The sequence below is a fragment of the Aythya marila genome (assembly GCF_965140915.1).
Source record: "Aythya marila genome assembly, chromosome: 13".
Classification (NCBI taxonomy): Eukaryota; Metazoa; Chordata; class Aves; order Anseriformes; family Anatidae; genus Aythya; species Aythya marila.
The window spans coordinates 7,913,324-7,936,264 of NC_139054.1; the positions used below are offsets into that span (position 1 = coordinate 7,913,324).

The window sequence follows — 22,941 nt, forward strand, 5'->3', positions numbered from 1 at the left end:
ACCGAATCTTTGCAGCAAAGTGGAGTGCAAAAGGATGTGCATCCCACTGACTGTCCTGTCAGTGACATGGGGAGCAGGAGAGGCGGGTGACTCCCGCTGAGCGCAGGCAGGCACTGGATCAGCCTGGAGGTAGAATGAAGAAGTTGTCAGTTTGCCATCTCAGTGGCTTTTGCATGAGAAAGCTCAGCACTGTCTCACCCAAGAGGCAGGTCGTTTGGATAGTGCATCTGTCCTGACAGTCAGACTTTCTCCCACTCCTCGGCACGGGTGCTGCCAGTCCTGTCGGGTAATAACTGCAAACAGCTGCTCGGTGCTGGCCTCAGCGAGGTGTCCCTCTGAAGGTTTGGAAAATGTGGAGACTAAAAAAAGAGTAAAAGGAGGAAAAAAAAAAAAAAAGTCAGTCTTGAATACAGACTAGTTTTGATTTATCGCCTGTTGTATAAAATGTAACCTTTGTTTCCTATTTATAATGACCCTGTAATAACTGGACAGTCAACTTAAACTTTAATGATTTAAACATACTTGTAAACTGTCAAGTCAAAAGTTTGTGAGTGACTATAAACATATGTTGGTGAGCGCTATATGCTAATAAATTCATTATTATGTTGCCCCAGTGGGAAACATGGAGATGGCAGACTTTTTTATGATAGGTCTTTTATTGTTTGTCACATCTGCAACACATTAAGGATTTTGAAGGCAGATAATGTTTACAATAAGAGGAGGATTGAAAGCCTTCCAGCTCAGTGAAGAGCGCTTCCTGTTTGTCAATGGAGTAACCGTGGAACTGGCACCCTGTGCACGGAGCTCCAAAAATAGAGATGTGTACATACGCACGCATATATTTATGCCACACCAATGGCAAATCATGCCAGCGAATAAATTATAGTATTTTCCCCCAAATTGCGAGTCAGTGCAAATGTATTCCAGAATCTATGATACAAACATGTCCTCGCACTCTGCTGAGATCAGTCATCCTACACCACGTACCCAAAGCAAACAGAGCCTGGGGAAGCTGGCGCTTCACTGCTGCTCCAGACAGCCACCCGCTAATTAGCTCACCTCCGGCATTCTCACTCAAGATGCCACTTATAACTGACAAGCCGGTTGCCAGGAAGCCTGAAAATAAAACATGGGTGCAGGAGACGCTCCTGTGCTGAATGGCTTTAGCAGGGGCTGTGGGAGAGGAGGTACAACCTTTTCAGGTGGTTTGCAACAGTGGTGGTGGATGTGGTGCCCTGGGCAGTTTGCAGGCTATTGAGGAGTTTGTTGGGATGAAAATGGTGCTTTTAGTGGCAGGAGCATCACCTGGGAGCATCCTGAGCAGTCCAGCAGCTGGGGTCAGGGGAAAAGGGGAAGGTTTACCCTTCCAAAATATCTGTAAGGCAGTAACAAAAGTTGTCTTGGGAACAGATGGATTTGGCAGAATTAAGCAGAAATAGTTTATCCTGGGAAGGGAAGTTGGCCTCATCCCATGAGATGTATAAGGATAGATGTATGCAATAAAGATATATAAAGATGGCTTGGCAGTGTGTGTGTGTGTGTAAAACAGCTCCCCTGCCTGGCTGTTCATGCAGGTTGGATAACAGGGAGTGTTGCCTTTCTCATCTCCCTTGGTTATTTATAAGGGCAGAGAGAATTTGCAGCTTGAGCCCCATTGCTGGTGTGGTACTCAGAAAGCGCCTTGTTTCTGCACCCTGCTTTCTGCTGCAGCTTTTGCTGCCCAGCCAAGCTGGCTGTGTGTTTTTTCAGCAGTCCACGCTGTACTGGGGTGCTGGATGAAAGTCAGGATCAGCACTATGTGTTCATTGCTTTTCCAGGTTCTGTAACTCTAATAGCTTCTGCCTTTTTAGCCACTGATGTGTACCTCTAGGCTGGGTCATCTCAGAAAGTCTTGTCAAATTTATTTGGTTGCATTCCTCTCATTACCCCCATTTTCTCCCGGTTTTATTTCTGGACATCCTGGGAATCTGAGCTCCTTCCATCCCCATGCTGTGGCAGGGAACAGGAGATGCTGCTGCTGCTATGGCAGCTGAATTTCTTTTCCATGAAGAGCACCAAGCTGCTTGTTTGTGGTCAGGGCAGGGGGTGTGGGTGCTGGGCAGTGGCAGCTCTCGAGGCCAGGCAGGGTCAGTTTGTTTGCAGCCCTCGTGGTTTCTACAGCCCATTCTTGTGGGAACGTTTCCTTTAGAAGTGGGTATTCGTACTGGAAAATGGTTGTCCTCAGGCTTTTTGGCCACCTTTGCTGCTTGGCGGGTGTATCTGCATGTAACAGGACAGCGTGGTGGATGCACCAAGGGTGCTGTGAGTGCGTGGGCGTCTGCTGGGGCTCTCTCACTGCTTGTGCTTGGAGGCAGCCCAGTGGCATTTAAAATATTTACAAGATCATCTCTTTGGATTCTTTATTATGGCGATTGTTTCTCTGTAAATGCCTTCAGGGTGCCCGTATCTGAGCTGCAAATATCTGCTGATGCTGCTCTGCCTGATTTAGTGCCGAGCCTGGACAGTCGGTTCATTTGGATGTTTATCTGTCTGCTGAGAGAGACATTTTCAAATACCCAATTTACTTCAAAATACTCCTTCAGCAGGTGGAAAATGTCCCTGTCTGTGTGGATTCTGCTGACAGTGTGGGGACACGCGGCTGTTGTGCCTTCGTGCTGTACAGCAGGAAGATCTGTTGCAGGACCCACTTACTGTGCAGGGCTCTGCCCCACCTTTAGCAGAGGTGCCCTGTCCTTGTCTCCTGTGACTAGGTGAGCTGTTCTGGAGCTGTAATCCTGGAGCTGAAGCTGTATCCTTCTGCTATTTTTTTCCTATTCTAATAAAAGCTTTAGGACTTTTAACCATATTTTTTGTAGCAGCAACTTTTTTTCCAACGACGGTGCTGTTGAATGCTTGACTGAAGCAAGGATAGCAGAAACATGCTGTTTTACAAGACATTCATCCTGTCCCAGGGCAAAAATCCGACAAGGCCGAATGTCAGCTAGATTATCCTGATGGAAGAGCTGGAATTGTACCAACTAAAACAGTGCAATAGCTTGATTATTGCTTTTCTATTTCAAGTGTTTCTGTTTGTTGAAATTTCTCCTATTAATGAAAATTTGGTTGGAAGTCAAGAATTCTTTGTCGCTGTTCAAATACAAGCAAGAAGATAGAGAAGGGGGATCATGCAAAGCAGTTGGCTGAAACTGTAACTGAGTGTCAAGTTCACTAATTCACTTTTGAAATCAACAATTTATTTTATTTTTCAATTGAGAGACTAGGAAAATTATTGGTGGCTTTCAGAGATGTGCTTGTTTATAGGACCCTTCAGATGGCTGTTTGTGATGGTATGACTGTTTCAGGCCTCACAGTATATAAAATGTGTACATTTTAAAGGTTGCTTTTAACTTGTATGCTGAGAATTCCTCCAAAGCAGTGGTAAGTCCACAGCTGAAAAACTAGAAAGCTCACGTATTAGTAAAATAAATATGCAGTTTACAAAGTACTGCATATGTACAAAAACATCTATGAAAACAGTAAGTAAATCCACTAGGTATGTTAATCCCATGTTCTTACTTTTCTGGTCTTGAGTTGTATTTTTTTTTAAATATTTTCAGTGTAGTAGTAGCAGGTCTAAATCTGACTGAGATATCTGTATGTTGCGTTTTTAGGAGCTGGTTTCCACTTCCTTGGTTCCCTATGACCCAAAGCGAAGAATAATGTACCAGGTTTTTTAAAGCAGGATCAGTGGAGGACATTTTAATCCTTGATAGTTGTGTAGCCATAAATCAAATGCATCACATTCACAATGTGAGAGGAAATTGGTCTAAATACTTTTGGAATCTCCAATCTATGCTGGTTCCTGGCTTCAGTATATGGTGACTGGCTGAAATCTAACAGTTTGAGATATACTGAAGGTCAGGTGAGATGATTTGCTGCTCTTACATCGTACAAAGGCACAAGTCTTTGTAAATCTGTGGTTGCTTTTTAGTCCCAGAAGTTTGTAATGCTACTCTTCTGGCAAAAGGTTTTCCTCTCTGTTCAGGCTTAAACATAGATTGCAAGTTTGAATAACAGTTTGTGTTGTGCCAGAGTGTCTAAGGAGACATTTTTCAACAGTGTAATTTGGGAGCTAATGTATCTTTAAAGCGTTACTGAGTGCGACATTATACATGACTGAACGCATCAAAACAATTTCAAGTATGCAAAGATCTGCCCAGTTGCAATAGTGATAGTCATATTTATCTTTAAAGAATGATGAATCTGTTTTTCTGTGGCTTGAAAATGCATGAGTTCTTCTGAAGCTGCGAAACACACTTCCTGACTCAATGCAAACTTCTTTCCGTGCTATTTTTCTTCAGGGAGAGACAAAATAGTTTAGATAGATTTCTTTTTAAGGGATGAAAATAAAGGGATATTTCAGACAGAAGCAGAGCAGGTGGTACTTGCTAATGGACTGACAAGATAACCTTACACTGATAGTCAGGGCTTCATATCTGTGCCGTTTGCCATACAAAGAGAGGTTTGTCTGCAAGCCTGATAACAATACAACGTGTTGATTGACTTTTCACATGGGAGAGGGTGCCCCTTTCGTGAGTGGCTTGGCTTTTACTAATGCCCTACTGCAGGTAAGCTGATAAGAGTGATTACAGTGATGTAATAAATGAGTCTGCAGTGAGCAGCCCTTCCTGGTGTGGCAGGAGAGAGCTCCTGCCCCAGGGCATGTCCCAGCTGTGCCAGCTGCTGCATGTGCCCAGCACTTGTGTCAGTGTGCTGGCCCTCAGCTGTAAAACATCCCACAAATGTCCCGTGTGTGTTGGACTGGGCTGTCCCACATCCCTGTCCTGTCCCATGTCTGCTGTGGCTCCTGGTCTCAGAAAATGATGGATGTGTCCTGCGTGAAGAAGGGCTGCCTTCATTACTGGTAGTGTTTCCACTCTTCTGCAGTCCAGGACAGGCTGGCACAGCCTATGTCCTTTCCTTGTGGACTTCTACATAAGCACACCTCACTGCATTGTCTTCAGCCCAGATGTGGAGTAAAGGCAGGTGCCCTTGTTAGCTCATCCTTGTGATCACATTGCAATTTGTTGCTTCTGGTTATACCTCAATGGCCAGGTTTCTTTGACCACCGGAGTACTGCTGAAGGAGAGTAGCCATGGGACAACACTACAGCTGATCTGTGGCTGCAGTCCTGCAAAATGGTGGCATGTGGAAACCACAGCCACTGTTCGAAAGCACGACTGGGTTGGCAACACTGGGATCCTTTGGAGCATGCCACTGTAATGCTGGGGACTGGACTTCAGGCAACAAGTATTGAATGTGAAGGACAACATGCAGCAGGGACACTCGGAGGTTGTATGGAGTCGAGAACACAAGAAGGGAAACTCATGGAACTAAGATCCATCAAGGACTCCTAAACAAAGCTTGGCTTAGGATGGCATTGACATGCATCTGCCCAGAACACATCTTGGGGAAACTGTGGAAAAACTGCAAACACAATTAACATTGGTCCAGGTGACCCTGCCTCATTGAAAGGGTCTATGAGAGGGTCCTGGGCTCTCAGCTGGGGCTGTTGCATTGCTTTCAATCATCTTGGCCTGAGAGAGATTCCCAAGAGGGTAGATGTTGTTTCAGGTGGACCGTGGAAGTCAGCTCTTACTAGAAAACTTGTGTACAGCTTTCACAGTACCTTTGAGCCCTAAAGGGAAGAAGATGGGAAATGCTGAAACTCTCCAGACTGCCTTAAAAATCCTGGCATCTTGGTTCCCTTCGTTCCTTCACTGAATTTGAACAAATGTGTTTTTACATGGGATATCACGCCAATGACTTAGCAGTGCAAGCTGCAGCATTGCATTATGGCAGCAAGTGAAGGCTCTGTGGAGCTGATGTTTACTTAGATGTGGTTGAGTGAGAGCCTACACAGTAGTGATTTCCTTACCCAAGATCCATCAGGTTAGGATGGATGCAGATGGAGCATTGCACTCTTGAAAACAGTTTTTTACTTTTTTCTGTGAATACAAGTGCATATACATGGACCTGATCCTAGCACCTGGCACTGGTGGTTAATACTCTCCAGCAGCTGGAAACACAAACCTGGTCTGGAAGGAGCCTGTCTTTCTAGCCCTTGCTGAAAAGATAAAGGAATGAGGGAGAGGGATGCTCCTCCAGAGAAATCTCCCAGGACTCAGTGTTTTCATGTTTCATGAAACTCATGTTTCTTTCTCTCTTCTCCCCAACCCTTGTCTTGCTGTAACTGCAAGTAAAAATAGCTTGCATTTGGGTCTGGACTGCAAATCACTCATCAGTTCGTGTATTACCAGGACACGATCGGTTACTGAGTCAACACTGCTCTGTTCACTTTCAGTGCGCTTCAGAAACGGGGGAATTCATCATTCGTCAGGAAGAAGCTCTCTTCAACTGTTCTGCATTAGCTGTGACCTGTGTGTGCACATCTGCCGTCCTCGCTGGGGCCAACACCAGTAGTAACATGAACTGAACCAGGTGTGTCCGAGCGCTGGCTCCACCAATTCCCTGATGGACCTCCACCAGCTTCCCGACCCTTCGCACAGGGAGATAAATGAGCTGTGAACTGGAGGAGAGATGTCCTTCCCACGCGGTGGATGCTGGTGGGCTGCGCTCTGCCTTCACCATGCATCCCTGGCCCTTGTGGTTTCCTGGCCTTTCATGGCTCTAAGGAGAACCCAGATGGCTTTATTCTGTATCAACGAATTTCATGCAGCTGAGTGCTTCTGAACTGCAAAAGCCAGGTTTGTCAGTCTTGCCAGCTCTTGTGGGTCTATGGTATACCTCACTTTGGGCTAAAAAAGGGCTGACCCCAGAACTTAACCTCCCCCCGTGGTGCTTCTAGGGCAGGTTGGAAGCTTTCTGATGGGGAGACTTTGATTGGAGAATGCCTCTCTGCTGGAACTGAGATGCGGTGAAGTATGCTGAGGTTTTGGACAGGTTTTCTGTTTTGGAAATAAATTCAAACATCTTTCTCTGCTCCTGCAGTGGGGAAATGCAGAAACAGCCTGTTTGCCCATCCTGGAATGTGTAATATTGTCAGCCTTCACTCCAGAGAGGCTTTTTGTCCTTGTTTGAGATTGTTTTAATTACACCACAGGAAAAATGAAATCTAAATGAATTGATTGGACTTTGTTGGAGTAGTATGTTTTGGCCTCCCCAAGTCAACTTGCCTTTTTTTTTTTTTTTTTTTTTTTCAAGCAACAGAAAATTTGGACACATTTTGCCTTTGTTCTGCTTTGGAGCAGTAGCGCATTCCACGTTTTCTGTGGGAATGGAAATCTGGCATTTTGACTAGCTTCTGTTGTTTCAGAAAATGTCTTCAGTGGTATTTAGAGCTCTTGACAATATCTTGCTGTCCCAGCCGCTTCCCGCATGGGTCGCCCTGCACAGGGCAGCTGCAGCAGGAGGCTGGGTCTATGTCCAGCACGGGTCATAAATGTCCCAGCCCGAGGACGTCACTTGCTAGTGCCTTTATTTTTTGAGACCTTACTTCATCCAAAGGCCTTGTCTGGTTGTCCCTTGCTGGATGCTGAAAGTCCCTGCGTGTCCAGGGTCACTGCATCCTATCTATGGCTGGCTGCTCTCTTGCTTGGTCATATGCCATTATTTGCTTCTAACCAGGCGTGCTGCGATGGATGCACTGCAGTGGCAGGTACTGCTGGTTGCTGTGGGACCTTGCTCACTCCAGGCTGCGGCTGCTTCGGCAGCTGGACAGGCTGCCAGGGAGTATGTCACCATCTAAGGTCCAACACAGGACTCCCAGCAGGATTTCTAAAATGTAAATTGCAACTGCAATGTGATACATATCCTTTATTTTTTCCCTTCCTGTTTTAATTCAAATGCACTCAGTATCTTGAGTCTCTGTAAATTCATTGGACTTGAAACTATTTTGGAGTTGCTTGCGTCCCATGGATACTGGAGACGCTTCCTGCTTGGGGAGTCAGACATCTGCTGAAGCATGTTTTTGGACTTTTGTGTTACGCAGACTGCAGTTGGCAGGTGGGAGCTGGTGGTTATTATCAGAGTCTGAGTAATATCCTTTGCCTCGCTGATAACTCTCCACCGGCTGCTCTGCAGCTTTGGTACATTTGCTTGTCCTGTTCTGGTTTCTGTGTAGATTGTTCCGGTAAAAAGTAAATAAAAGTTGTATGCTCCCCAAAATCATAGCAGAACACAGCCTGCGATATTTCTTCCTCTTCCCTTGTCCGCATAAATCATCTGCTAAGGCAAGCTCAGGGAATGTGAAAGAATGCATTTATACCAGAAGTGCTTTTCTTTCGCTCTCTTCAAAGGGCAAACTTTCTTGCTTGTGATTTTGGTGTCTGCTGTCAGGGAGCACTTGATGTGCTGTCGCATTTGATTTCTGTTCCTGGCACTCGTAGCTTTATTTCTGCTGTTGCAAAGATGAAAAAAGGCTCAAGGTGTGTCCAGTACCATGCAACAAACACGCGGCTGCATGCAGGGCTGGCTCTCCCCTCCGCGTGGCTGATGTGCATTCTGTCTGTGGGTGCTCTCACCAATACGTTGATTTTTCCAGATGTGGGGCAGTGGCGATCATCAGGTTGGGTAGGTCGCTGCTGGAGCCTGGTGTGTTTGCTGGGAGGTGTCTGTCCGGAGGGGAGGGCTGTGTCAAGAGCTGCTGCAGCCAGGGGTGGTGTTTTGGGTGCGCATAGCAAAGGCTCTGTGTGCACTGCATTACCGTTGCGGATCTTGTGGGGAATCCTTTCTCAGCCATCTCCTTGTCTTTTTGATGCCCCCTTCCCACTCCCTGTTTACTTTATTTACCCCTGAAGCATTGAAGGAGCTAATTTGCTCTTGAGCTACTCCAGAGAAAGAAGCTGTGTGGTTTCTCCTGCCTGAGGTCTACTGACTGTTGGGTTTCTGGGGAGCAAACGCCAGCTTGTGGGCATTGGGGTCTTGGAGGTTCAGCTGATGCCTTTCCCTCTACTCTGCTTCTCTAAATGTTTTGAATGGCTGAACACAACAGAGGCAGCACGGGACTGCAGGCAGAGGAAGGTCCGATAGTCTCCCCCCACACACACACACAAATAATGCCACTGAAATCAGTCCTTGGGCATGCGTACAGCTGGGCACCGGCTGAAATACCTTGATGAACTGAGCCAGGTACTTCAGGCTATTAGCAGATGCTAAATAGGTCTTTCCTATTTAGTGGCCTTAATTTATTAAATCAGTCAGCAATACTCTGTGAGAAGTAGTGCTGGAAAAGGGAGCAGAGTGAGCTCTAAGTTTCCAATTTCTGCTGGATCAGGCCCCTGGAGATCTGTGTGATCTGGTGGACTGGAGGCAGTGCTATTGCAGTGACTCATAAACAGATGTGCCCAATTTACATTGCAGCTTAATACCTTTGTTTAAAAAAATGTTTTTTCAAGACAAATGTGTTAAAGCAGATGTTTCCAGTAAAACAAATGCTTGCGTGATTTACAAACAACTTCCCACCGCCAGAACTCATTAGAAAACGTAGAAGAAAGAAAAATGATTCTGTGTACCGACAAAAAAGATAAAATAAAATCAAAAAAATAAGCAGACTGTGAGGAGGTATTTCTACATATTGGATGAAAAGAACTGCTGTTCTTGGGTGGGGAAGCAGGAAGTTTGAGAGTGATTTTGGTTGCTAATGGCAGTAAGACTAACTCTGATCAGCTGCATATATTAAAGAGCAGAAACTTGTCTGTAAAAATACTTATCCATGTCCTGTTATGTAGGATACAAGGTAACTGGGACCACTGTGTGGGATTGCCCAGAGGCTACCAAATCCCTCAAATCCCATTGAAACCTCCTACAAGCCCCCCCACACTGACCAACTTGATTTCCAACATGCTGGCTTTGGCCAGCAGAACCTGAGTTTGGGTTTTTAATGCTCCAGGGCTCCCTGGGCACGGGGGATGATATAGAGCTGTGGGACATCCCTGGCAGGGGAAATGTTTTGGGTACTGTGTGGGAGCAGGGCTGTGGTGCTGGTGGGTTGCTCTCTCCAGGAACTCCAGTGTTTGCTCTGCTGCATCTTGCAGCAGGTGTTGGGGAGTGAGGGCTTTTTTATTTCAGTCACTTGCTATTAAGCCACACCATAGCTTTGTGGTAGCCAGGGAGTCCTCTGCAGCCTGTGCAATCCCTCTGCCATTTACATCCTTCAGTTTCTGAGTCCCGTGCCTCCCACTCATCTCCCCACACCAACAGGAGATGTCTTTCTGGGGAACTGGGTGGCTGTGGGACTGCACTGACCATAAAGCAAAGCAAACAGATGCAGCTCCTACAGCAAACCTTGCTCCACAGGTGGACACCTGCATCAGCCTTGGTCTGTCCCTGAGATCCTTCTCTGTGCATCCCATGGCAGGGTCTGGAGGATGTTTCCTCTGTCCGCAACTGCGGCTCAGGTCTCTTGGAGCAAACTCACAGCATTTCCTCAGGGGGCTGTGCATGGCCATGCCTGTTCACCTGCTCCTCCGTGCTTTTGGAGGCAAAGGCAGGCATGTGCTGAGAAACTCTGTCATCTCCGGTCTCTTTGGACGTGCTTTCCGCCCGGCTCCATTGTGGGGCTGCCGTCACACGGTGCCTGCAAGTCCGGCACTCATGTTACATACAATTTGACACCCCATGTGGTCTTAATGGGTTTCCCAGGCTACAGCTGCAGCACAGCTAGCACTTTTTGTTAGCTGAAGGGGCTGGCAATCCCCCTTTGCTGTCCAGCTTTCTGTTGCACCAGTATCATTTTTTATACATATGTGGTTTTTTTTTGTTTGTTTTTTTATTTGTTACAAAAGCCCAGAGCGAAAGAAAAAGTGTGGTTTTGGTCCACAGGCTGCTCATCTAAATCCATTGTTTCTTGGCACCTGTGCCCAAGGCAAATCGTTTGTCTAAGGGCTCTGCTCACAGTGCTGCTTCTTTGGGCTGGAGGGGTTGGGAGGATGGGCGGAAAAACACAGCTGGGGCATCTTCTGCAGCCTGTCCCACCCAGGGAGGGGTAACACAGCTGCCTGGTAGCCAGTGGCATGTAACAGGCAGAAGCAAGGATGGTTTGGGGACCTTCTGTTGCTTCTTGGCTGATTTCTCACCAGGGCTGTGGAGTTCATCCTTAAGAAAAATGACCACTGAGGTCAAAGACTGGCTGGGGTCCTGAAGGAATAAGGGCTGGGCGGGTGCACTGAGAGATGACTGTGGGACGTTGCTCCCTGGTGTGTCTGTTTCCCATGCCTCGTCAGAAAGAGCATTTTCAGAGTAAAACCTTGAACGGCTGCCTTTGAAGGGGGACTTGCTGGGACCCAGCTGGAGGAATTAAAAGCATGCTAGAAAGAGGGAGATGCTGCTGCAAAGCAACTTGGGGCACTCGGGTGCTTTTCCCAGCTTGCCCATTGATGCTCATGAACCCTCCTTGCAACATCACCTCGGTTTTAGCCATTAGTAAGTGGAAGCTTGTGCTTGGCTCCTTAGGACCACAAGGCTTCAGTGCTTAATTAATCTCTGCAAAGCAGGAAGCATAATTAATGCCTGTGGTGTGCTGCGAGACCTTTGGGTGAATAGCAGCACGCAATCTCCACACTCTGCTTTTCCAGAGCAAAACCCTGTGGTCAGGTCTGTGAAAGCCATTACTGTCCAGTGCCACGCATCGTGCAGAGGCTGTCCTGGGAAGGCCACTTGTCACAGCTCAGTGTTTTGGGATTTTGGGTCTCTGCCGGTACAGATGTAGCTTGATGCATCTCATCTCCCCACCGTGCTGCTGCACTCCTGACCAGTGCCAATCGTCACAGGGACATGGAGCTGAGTGGAGAAAAATCCCACTGTGCTCCTTAAAAAGGAGTGATCAGGGGATAACTCTGTCTGCTTTCCTATTGTTTCTATACCAGCTTTTGTAATTTCTTCCTGAATTACCTTTGGTTTTTAGTCACTTCTTCAAAATAAAGGGTCAAAATTACCCCTACTAGTTCGGTGCTACTTTTTGTTAAACTGTCTTGCAAAGACTAAGCAAATTGGGTGAAAAAAATAGTAAGTTTTGGTAGCTTAAGTACAGCCAGGCAGATTTCTTTCCTGATATCTCTAAAGCTTTTTTTTTTTTTTTTTTTTTTTGTCAGCTTTGTTTTTGTGGGTGTTAAACATAAAGGAGAGGAGAACAGATTGCAGGTACAGTGAGTTCCAGCACAATTGACTGCCATTATTTAAAAATGATGCTTTTAACCAAGTCTATAAAATCACCTCCTCATTTACAAATTGTCAGGTGTAAAACTGCATGTTGTACAGGATTGTTCTGTCACACACTATCCTGATGCTGTCACGCACGCTCAAGTTTTGGGTGATCCGCAGACATTTTACAACACTTGCCACTGAACACTAGCGGACATAAATCGGCTCTTTAAAAGTATAAACGTTTTATTTCATATGAGTTGGGCAAGATATTTTGAAGGCAAATGTAAATAGAATGAAATTCTTAAGCAAGATTATTGATATGACAGGACTAAGGAGCTTGGGATTCTGTGAAAAGTGGCTCTTTTCATCCCTCTAATAAGTCCATTACTTGCACTCGGGAATATTTTAAGGTCCTTTTCATGCTGAATCTAGAGTTGAGCATGCTTTGCATTTCAAGCTTTGTCTATGAATCAGTAGAAGCCAAAGTTATTTCTGCTTTAAAATAACAGGAGCAGGGAACAGCTAATCTCTTTTCATTCTGAGTCCTTACATTATTTTACTGGACAGAGTTTGTGTTGGCTACAAAACAGGGCATTCACAAAATCTATGAGAAGGAATTTAGTCTAAGAATGAAGCCTAGATTGCAGTATGCATAAAGGCTCCTTCTCCTAAGGCCATTAAGAAATTCCAAATCTGAGCTATTTTGAACAGTGACATTAAATTAGCCTTGCTAATTCCAGTAATTCAAGCTGATAGCTGAGTTTACAAATCTACTAGATGAGGCCTTCCCATAATTACAATCTCAATGTGCTTTTCAGCTAAGGTGAGTTGGCACAAAAAAGATAAATAAATAAAAGGGGGGAAAATGCTCTTTCTGTTCTGTCTTTTGAGATGAATATCTCTAAAGAACAGTTAAATGGCTGTATTGCACCAATAAGACATTCCCTGTCCTGGACTGGAAAGTTCATTTTTCCTCTAATGTGCAAGTATTAGAGCAGAAAAGAGACTGGATTTTTCACTGCTTTGTTTTTTTCTGTTGTGTTTTCAAGGAAGCATTGATACTGCTGGTGCATGCAGTTCAGTATTTAATTGTTTATTTACAGATAGTTATTTCTACTGTGGAAAAGAAAGACTATGACTATTTTAGCCTCTTTTGTGGTAGACAAAAAAAAAAAAAAAAAAAAAAACAACCTTTGGTGGATAAGTCCAGGTTGGAGCAGGTGGAGTAATAATACAAGCAGCTACTCCTCTTATTCCGCTGGAGAAGTTGATTTCCAGATCCTAACACAGCTGGACATTCTCAGAGTGATGGAAAGGTTTTGAGGATATGTTTTCAAAGCCATAAGGCACAAAAACATGAAACAAATAAAAATTGAGTGCATTATTTAAAAGGGTGTTAATTTTATTAGAACTAAGCTGAGCTAATATAAAGGCGAATGTAAGTATTCACATCAGCACTTAACTCTGGCTGCAGTGTTCATAAAATGTCCTTTTGATCAAGCTGTAAGTGTTTTGATCCTTCTTCTATGAGCATCATTCAAAGTGACCTAGCTGTAGCTCAGAGCAGGCATCTGCAGCTGCAGAAGTCCTTGAGCAATAACAGGTCAGGAACTTAAATGCGTGCTCTGCTGGGAATGCTAATATTGCAATTGTTTTGTTTGTTCCAAATAAGAATGACAGTACAAAAACTCTCACAATATAACAATTCCTAACAGAAAATTGATCCACCACCATTGACTGTGGATACTTGAGTCAATATTTTAAAATGCAGATTTTAATCTACCAGAATAATAATGGTATTGGAGCTAAATATTTTTATACCATTGGCATGTGAGTGTCTGGGCTTTCTTCAGCTGATAACGTTGTCACCATTGGCACAGCCAAGCAAGATACCTGGATTTTTACAAGACTGCTCTGATTCAAGAAGACACTATCCTGCTTAGCACCTGCAGGCCTGGGTATATTGCAGGGTTACAAGTCCCTTTGTGGCTGTTGTTGGGCTCCTGCAGCTCACAAAACCACAGCAGTGCATTGCACTGTCCCCTAGAGCCTGTTGGGGGTCCACCTGAAAAGAGATGAACCAAAAAGTATGCAGGAGGCTGGCAGGCATCTCCCCCTTTCCCTGATGCAGGGACGCATGTTGCCTTCCCCATAGGCTTGGGTAAATGCAGCAGCTAATGCCCCAAATCAATGTCTAGGGCAAAATTGCCTCATTTGCCATCTGCATAGAAGGGCCTGGTAGGGAGCTGCTAGGAAAGAGAGCTCATTACAGGCACATCGTGTGTGGGGAGGAGCGCCGTGGGTCACTAGCTTCTTTTCCCTTTTTTGGAAGGGTGGGAGAGGAGGGAGGCTGAAATGCACTTCTAGATTTCCAGGAAACATCTCTGTAATCCATTTTATAGAGGATTTTGTGTTTTTCAAGGGCTTTACAAACTGGATTACATAGCTTTTTTATTTTGATTTTCCACTGTGATTGTGACATTCCTGAGATTGAGCCATGAGTGTTCAAGATAGGATGGAGGGGGAGGCATTCATGGACTTGGGCCATGGAGCCCTCTTGCATTGCCACCTTGTCTCACTGCTTGGCTGATACCTGCCTGCTTGCAGTGCCAATGGATGAGTCCCTGTGCAATCGGATGCTCCTGTGTGACTGTCCCCAGTATCCTCCATGGCTGCACGCCCAAGCTGACCCAGGGAGGTGCAGGGCAGGAGTCCGAGGTTGATCCCCTCCCTCCCTTGCTGTTTCTTCCTGGGGGAGGGCCAGCCAAGGTGGTGTACCCAAGCTTCACCACAGTTCCAGCCACGGGCAACAGCTTGACAGTTCAAAACACAGGTCTTGGAGAATGATGGGGAACTAGGAAAGAGCAAGTGTGTTGAGCTGGATCCTTCACAGCACCGCAATCTTGGTGTCCTGGTGCTCAGCTGGGATGATGCTGGATTTCCCATGGGAGCTGCTGCCACCGTCCAGCTTTCAGCACCGTCATTCCAGCGGTGTGTTGGGACAGGCTTTGTGCTCAGTCCAGGAGGGAGGCAGGGAGCAGGAACCAGCCCTGGTTTTGCGTCAGACATTACGTTCACTTGGTGAGCAGCTGGGTTTAATTTGGGTCGGTCTCTCCCTGCAGCCGTGCAGAAGTGTAAAGCCAGGTCCTGGTTTCAGACTTCAGTGACTGTTCCTGGGGCTCCTTCCAGCACACAGCACAGGGAACACGACCTGGAGCCATTAAAAAGTTCCAGTCTGTGAACCCAACCATTCTACTTCTATATAAAATCGGAAAACCGGTCATGGTGATGTTTCCCAGGGCCTCCTGCATTACTCCATTTTTATGGGTTGAAGTTACTTAGTGCTGTTTTAATGCGGAGCCAGGGTTCTATTTATTTATTTATTTTAGCAGCTTAACGCAATTAAAAAAGCTGGGCAGCACTAGAGCCTCTCGGCTCCCTTCCCTTGGCAGTGCTCTCACCTCAGCCTGTGCTCTGCAAGTGCTCCTGGGCCAGCCATGCTCCAGGCAAGGGCAGGACAAGCAAAATATCTTTCCCTCTGTGCCGGCAAGGCTGGGCAGTTGAGCACAGGACCTCAGGGAGCTACTTTAGGAGCGGGGCAGGCTGGGCAAATATGTGCAGCAGTGCTCAGCCCAGATTCTTGGGCTGTGACCTGACATCTCACTCCAAGTGTTTTCTTTGGCATCATGAATGGTGACCTGGTGGTGTCTGATTTTTGAGTGAGCATACACGTTGCACAAAGTTGTGCTCCTTTCTGTTTGAAGAGGCATGTTTCTCGTTGCCTCTTTGGAGTATCCATGCCAAGAACCCCAATCTCTGTGGCCTGGGCATGGTTCAAGCCTGGTTTCCACATGCAGTGAGTCACAAAGGAAAACGTCAGATGTTCCTGGGTACCGTAACACCACCATGAGTTTTCTGATCAAGTGTTGAGAAACATCCTACTGCCCTGAGGGCTGCTGTTACCGGCTGGCATCTGGGAGCCAGGGACCGTTGGCATTCCCCTTATGTTTGCATTTTGGTGGGTCTTTCTAGTGCATGCGTGTCACTAAATGTCCACAGCTTGGAGAATTGAACGTGAGGAAGAGCTGCCTGTCCCCGTCACTCTGTAGCAAAGAGCTTTTGCTACACATGACAATAGCAGTTGAAGGATCAATCTGTGGTGCACTTTTCACTTGACTGTAATGCTTATGGAAAAGATGTAAATTATCTATTTCAGGACCAAGTCAGTCTTGTGGAAGAAGGGACTCTATCCTGTCCCCTGGTTAGACCATTGTTTTCTATGGCTGCAGAATCTTCGGGAGCAAAGATGAAGAAATGTTTGGTGTGATGAGTTGGTTTTGGTCATTAGAGGAAACTTGGAGCATTTCATTTTGCTCTGCTGACACTGATAACGTTACCTCCCAAAATCAAGACTGTTCTAGATGTCAAAGGTGACAGAAGACTGATCAGTTCTGACTGATCAGAAGGGATCAGTTTGTGGGTTTAGAACTTGAAGGTCTCCAGAGATAAGTGCAGGGAGAGGGGTGACTCCATGTCTAGATGGGCTAAGGTGTACAGAGGATCTGGAGAGATGTTGGTTGACCCTGTCCTGCATTCTTGCCTTACTTCATATCTGTTCATGGTCTTTTGTTTCTATCTTTTCTGCTCTTTCTTTCTTATTCTGCCTTTGAAGACGTTGGCTGTCCGTATTTATCTCTCAGTTTTTCAATTCTTCTATCCTAGTTCCTTAAGGTACCAGCTCTTTTCCTGGACAGTACACCTGGATATCAGACAGGGGAATGCTGCTTCGTCATCAAAGTACAAGGACTCTGGTGCTTTCTATTAATAATGCTAATGAGATTTGTTAATTTTTAATAGATTACATGAACGTGTTTTGCTAAACACGTTTTTGTGGCTCCACTCTGTGAGTACGGTTCAGAAACTCTTTCACTTGCTGCCAAAGGAAAAATGATTAATGCAATTGCAGACGCCAGATTCTCTTCAGGGTAAATCCAGAGTGAACCAAGGAGTAAAGACATTTAATGAGTATGTTTTCAAGGTAAACATAGGTCCAGGTCACAAATGATGGTCCTTCCTCCTCTCCAGCCTCTACTGAGGTGGTGCGGAGGGATAGTTGCTTGAATTGAGGTCATGGTGCAGCCTTTCTGCCCCATTCTTTGTGGTGTGCTGGGCTTTTTTGCCCCACTGAAAGCACAAGGAAATCCTTGGACAAGATTTCTGTGGTGGTTTTGTGGGTTGGACAGCCAGGGTTCATGTACCAGCTGTCCATAGAGCTTGTGGCCAATTGCCCTGCATACCCTGGGCACATTTGGGATGCACCATGACCTGGAGCTCCTCGTCTTTCTGTGCTGGACAACCTGGACCCTTCCCAACTTGGCTCCAAAGCCTCCCATCTCTGTGTGCTGGTGTCCCCCAGACAGCCTGGTTCCTACCTCCCTGTTGCTGTGATCGTGGGGGATTTTCTCCCCAACCAGCATTGCTTTGCCGTGGTGCCTGTGGTCTCTGGGTTGCCCATGAAGGCACGTGCTGCAGGCTGCGGGCCATGCACAGCACACCAGCAGCCAGGAGGTGTTGAGCAAGCGAGTGGAGAAAAGTCTTGGTTTGCAAATCAGCAATCTCAAACCTGATTCCCTTGGGTTTCTGCCCGGGAAGTCGGTTTTACCGCGCACTGCTGAGCTGCGCCAGGCTCCCTTGGCCACATTGCCGGTGGCAGTGGGATGATGCTGAGCTGGATGTTTTCTTTTTGTTTTGTTTTGTGTTTTTTTTTTGTTTTTTTTTTTTCCTGTCCAAATCCATTTTGCCAAGAGCCGCACCTCCTAAATTGCTGCGGAGGAGGTAGAAAAGCAGAGGCACAAGACCATGCACATGCTGCGCATCCATCTCGGTGATCTCACAACCATGCCAACACAAGCGCCACGGCCAGCCCCGGCTCAGCACTTTAATTACGCGCCGTCGCGGCCACACCTACGGCTGGGCTGTTGCAGCTCCTTGCGCAAGAAGATGACTGGCAAACCTGTTGGTGCTCCAGGATTTTAGTGGTAATAACCCACAGGGCAAAACCTCCCTGGTGAGATGAAACCTTGCTTGTTAGAAGAGTTCAAGGTGTTTTGGAGAAGCAGAAGGTTGAAGATACCAGCTCTCTCCACATAGTTGTGGCTGTGTGTGCAGTGTAACTCTGTGGATGTGTTCAGATGTTGCCTTTGTGGAGGTAGACGTATGTTTGTAGTATGAGAGTTTGTATGAGAAAGTTAGGTAACTAGAGGCTGAGGTGAGCTTTTAGTGTCCAAACAGGACTGGTTTGCGAGGGAATTGGGCTGTTCTTCTGGATTTCAGGTGCAAACACCTGTGATAATGAATCAGTTGATGCTATAGATATGGAAAGAGATAGCAACCAGGGTCAGGCAGTCTGATCTGTAGTACTCTCCAATGATTCACCTTGTAATGAGGTAAATAACTTGGGATTATTGAGCCCAGTAACACCTTTCCCTTTCAGAAATAGTCTTGCTTTGGAGATAGCCAGAGTCTCTTGCATCCACAGGCAGTTAGTTTGTTCCCCAGACAGATAAGGCATGCTGCTTAAAAAAAATAAATAAATCAGTGCGCTACAGAGACTGTAATACACATCCACAGTGGTAGCACATGTTCCTAGACCAGTCCTGAAGGATTCACAGGCAGATGTTCACAACTGATGATGAGAACTGTAGGAGCCTGAAGAGCTGCCCTGCATGCCTATGGCCTTCCTACTGGATGTGTTCTGCGCTTACTGGAAACCCGTGGTCACGATCCATTCCCTGGTCCCTTCACACCACAATTTCCATCATCTGCAAACAAGGACCATCACCACATCCCTGTAAGTACTTTGGCCTGTTTGGCAGCCCCATTTGGTGAACACACTGCGTTAGGCATGATGCTTTTGCCCATGGGGGCATCCCCTTTGCGACCCCTGCCACAGTGCAGGCACCAGCAGAGCTATCAGTGGCTCCATGAAGTGGTTTTCATGCACGGCCATCGATTATGAATATGTTACTATATTAGGTCCATTTCTGGATCCATCTGCCTTGGCAGGCAGGCAGCCCAGATGCCTGGCTGAGAGATGACATTCCCTGCCTCTGGGCTCTCCTTTCCTGGCTTGGCCAGCAGAGCTGCCAATGCAGCCTGCGAGCCTGCTGGAGCTGGGCACTGCCCACTTTGATGTCATTTGTCGGACTGGTATTTGCTATCAGTTATTTTCTTAAGGCTCTCTTGTCCTTTTAGGGGTAGAAAGGGATGTTTTAGTAGGCATTGGTGTGTTTTGTACAGGAATGTGCGTGCCTGCTCTAATGCTCCTGGCATGCCAGTACTTATCCTCCTGGCTTTTTTCTGTGCCAACTGCAGTGGAACTTATTATGCCAACTCCAAAACAATCCCCTCCTGGTTTAGCCGGCTTTTGTAGCTGTGTCCAAAGCTAGTGCAGTTCAGGAAGAAGAGCTTTTAATGATTTGTGCCCAATAAGATTGTGCAGAGGAGGTACACCTAGTTCTAGTCATAATCCATGGAAGAATGTCGCTGCTTCATATTGTGGACTTCAGCGGGGGTTGGCAGTGGTTTTGGTCATCCACGCTGCGAGCTGAGGCAGGAAAGACCATTGAAGCTTTTGCTGTCCTGTGAGCATTCTGCACAGCAGCTTTGTGCTAGAGGGGCTTTGGTTACAAAAGATGCTTCCGGGGGGAGCGGTCTGTGTTCAGCTGGAGACCTTTCACAAGCTGCATAGGGACTGCAGGAAATGGCACAGCACGCTTGGCTTGCAGGCAGAAAAAAAAAAAAATAGCAGAGCTAATGATTGACTATTATTTTAAGGGGATTATCTAATCCGCAACGCAGAGGACAAGAGGGGCCAAAATGAGTGAAGATTGAATATGTAATTAGTGCAGATTGTTGGTAATACCCTCTGGATTCCAACTGATTATAAACAGAAACAGATTTTTTGAGTCATTTACTCCTCCCTCCCCCCCCCAAAAAAAAAAAAAAAAGCATTTGCAGGCCAAAAGGCCACTTATAGCAAACTTAGAAACTACAGAATTTGCAGATTAGGGTATCACTAACTGCTGGGACAGTTCAGCAGAATGTTTCTGGGAAGTGGGGCTGTCAAAGCAGGGAGGCAGAGGACCAGTCTATCTCTGGTTATTTTGCAGTGTTAAAGGCAGAATTTGGGATGGAAAAAAACAAATGGCATGTGTGGTAGTTTAGCTTCTTTTACCCATCCATCCATCCTGCAGTTCCATATCTGTTGTTCCCAGCAGCCATGGGACCCATGGTACATCACCATGCAGTGATGCAGCGAGTCCTTGGGGACTGGCCAGGCAGCCTGACAAAGGCTGGGACTTGTAATGAAGCCCACTCAGGAAGTACCTGATTAGGAATATTTTCTATTCTGCGTTTTGAAAAGTGATTGTTATTGTCATTTGTTTTGAATGGTGTTGTTGCCTGGACTTGGTTGTCAGCTGTCCTCTGGTCAGTTATAACATAATACGTTTTTTATTTTTTCTTCCTTCTATGTACCAAAGGTCATTAGAAATTAAATGAAATGGATTTGCATCAGTTAAAGACCCATTATTAATGCAAATAATGCAAAATAAAAGATGTATGGCTAAATCTATCAGCCTAAAAATACAATTGAATATAAATAAGCCCAGAGAAGGAAGTAGGGCAAGGAATATTTAAAACAACAAACACCACACCCGAGCAGAAACTTTTGAAGCAGTTAATGAAAGCTAGGAAAATCCCTAATCTCTGATGACAAGAGGATATCTATTCCTTTCTTTTTAATTTGGTCAAAGAATGAATGAGAGAATTTACATTCTCACTGGGGTGAGGGTTCATGATTTCAAAAATTGCCTTTACTCAAAGTTCAGGTGAAATCTCAGAATTTGAGAATTTCCTCTGTAAAAAAAAAAAAAAAAAAAAAAAAGTGTGAAATTGTAATTTTAATACACTTGGACCAGACACTTCCAACCTGATTCAACCACTGCATCATGAACCAAACGCTTTGATCTTGTAAGTTACAACATTGTAGAATGAGAGTTTAAATGGGAAGGTCACAATCCTGTGTGCTGCTAAGGAGTCTGCTGAAACACTCTTCTGTTTCAAATGATTTTTCTGAACCGAGGGCAAAGGTAGTTACTTAGCTCCCCAGGATTTTTTTTGGTTTTGCCATAATGCCTGAAAACCCTGCTGATGGGCTGCAGATCACTGGCCTGGAGGTAGGCTGGCATGGGCCAGCTGGAGATGCCATCACTGTGGCCCCATGGGGCTTCTTTCAGCTTTTAGGAGACTTTGAAAAATGTGGGAGCACCTTCCAAAACACAGCAGGGCAGACAAGTGACTTTTTCCTCTCCTGTGTTTGGAGCCTCAGGGACAAGGTGGCCTCTGGGCCTCCCTTCCAGGGTGGCACCAGTGCCTGCCCTGCCACATGGGGGATTTATGTGCAGCTCTGTAGGGAAGCGGCCTGAGAAGAACAGCAGGAAAGCTGTGGGGAAGAGGAACCACAGTACCTGTGGGAACCTGATGGAGAAGTTATAGATCAGTTTACCAGGCAGGTTTTGCTTGCACCTGGCCCTTTGTGCTCCTTGTCAGCCATTTCTGACCCTCCTTCATGGCCCCCGCTGCCTTGCTTGTCATGCTAATATTGTTACACTTTTGTTTTGTAGTGTTTTGGTATTTTTATTAAGAAATACTGCCAGCATGTTTGCCTTGGCAATGGTCCTCATTGGATTGATGTGGCGTTTTTAGTTGGAGTGTTTGTTCAGCCTCTTGGATTCTTTCTCAGGGGTGGGGTGGGATGATCCAAGCCCATGAGTATGCTGGTGATCCACAAGGGCTTGTGAAAGGCTTGAGCCACGGTCTCATCTGATGGAAACCACCAGCTTCCTCTACTTCCAAAGGCCAAGCTCTGGGGATGAGACTGGCAGGCTCAGAGGAGCCCCATCCGGGTGAGAAACCTGGATCCCAGAAGGAGATGGCAGCAAGACAAGAAAGGGAGTGAGTGTCCCAGTGTCCTCAGTCCAGATGCTCTGCAGGTACAAGCACCCAATGGCAGCACCGTCACCAGCACCTTAAAACACCTTTTGCATTTTATTATTGGTCCTGAGAATTGCTGGTTTCTTGCCCTTCCACATTGCCTGCTTCGACTTTGTTATTCATCTTCGTCCCAGGGATACCAGGGTGGCTTACTGCTCAGCAAGTCCTTTGCAGCCAGCAATGGCTTGTTGCAAGTTTTTCTCTTGCTGATGATATTGCAAGTTTTTCCCTTACTTATTTTCCCCAGCTCCCACACTGTTGGGTGAGCTCTGCCAGGGCTATCAAAACTTTTATACTGGATGGTTTTTTGGGTTGGAGCTCCCATGTGCTCCATCTCAAAGTCCCTATGTTGCAACACCAGCATGCTGGTGGCATGAAATCCTTTCGCATTCTTTGGTCTATGGTGCTTTGATGAGGTGGACAGGGGATGGAATGGGTGTGTTGCAAGTGCTGTAAGGAACATATTTTGTACACACTTAATGAAAGACTCCAACAATACAGAGATCCTCAGGTCCTCAAACCAGAAGGTACTTGGTGAGCAAGGCCTGCTGCTGGCTGTGGGTTCATGGGGGATATTTGTGCTTGCCAGGATTTCCTCACTCCTGCATCCATACTTGCAGTGCGTGGGGAGCAGATGCTTTTTACTTTGCTAAACACCCACTCCACAAACAGGTTTTTTGTTGGGAGTAGCTCTTCAGCAAGCCAGATCCCAGCATCTCTTCTTACTTGGGGCACTTTATAGTT

The 22,941-nt window shown here is 46.1% G+C and overlaps 1 protein-coding gene across 2 annotated transcripts in view; it reads left to right on the forward strand.

The window, feature by feature from the left end:
* Positions 1–22,941, forward strand: part of GPC3 (glypican 3) — a 144,800-nt gene that overhangs the window by 120,076 nt on the left and 1,783 nt on the right. The gene's annotated exons all lie outside the window — the stretch shown is intronic.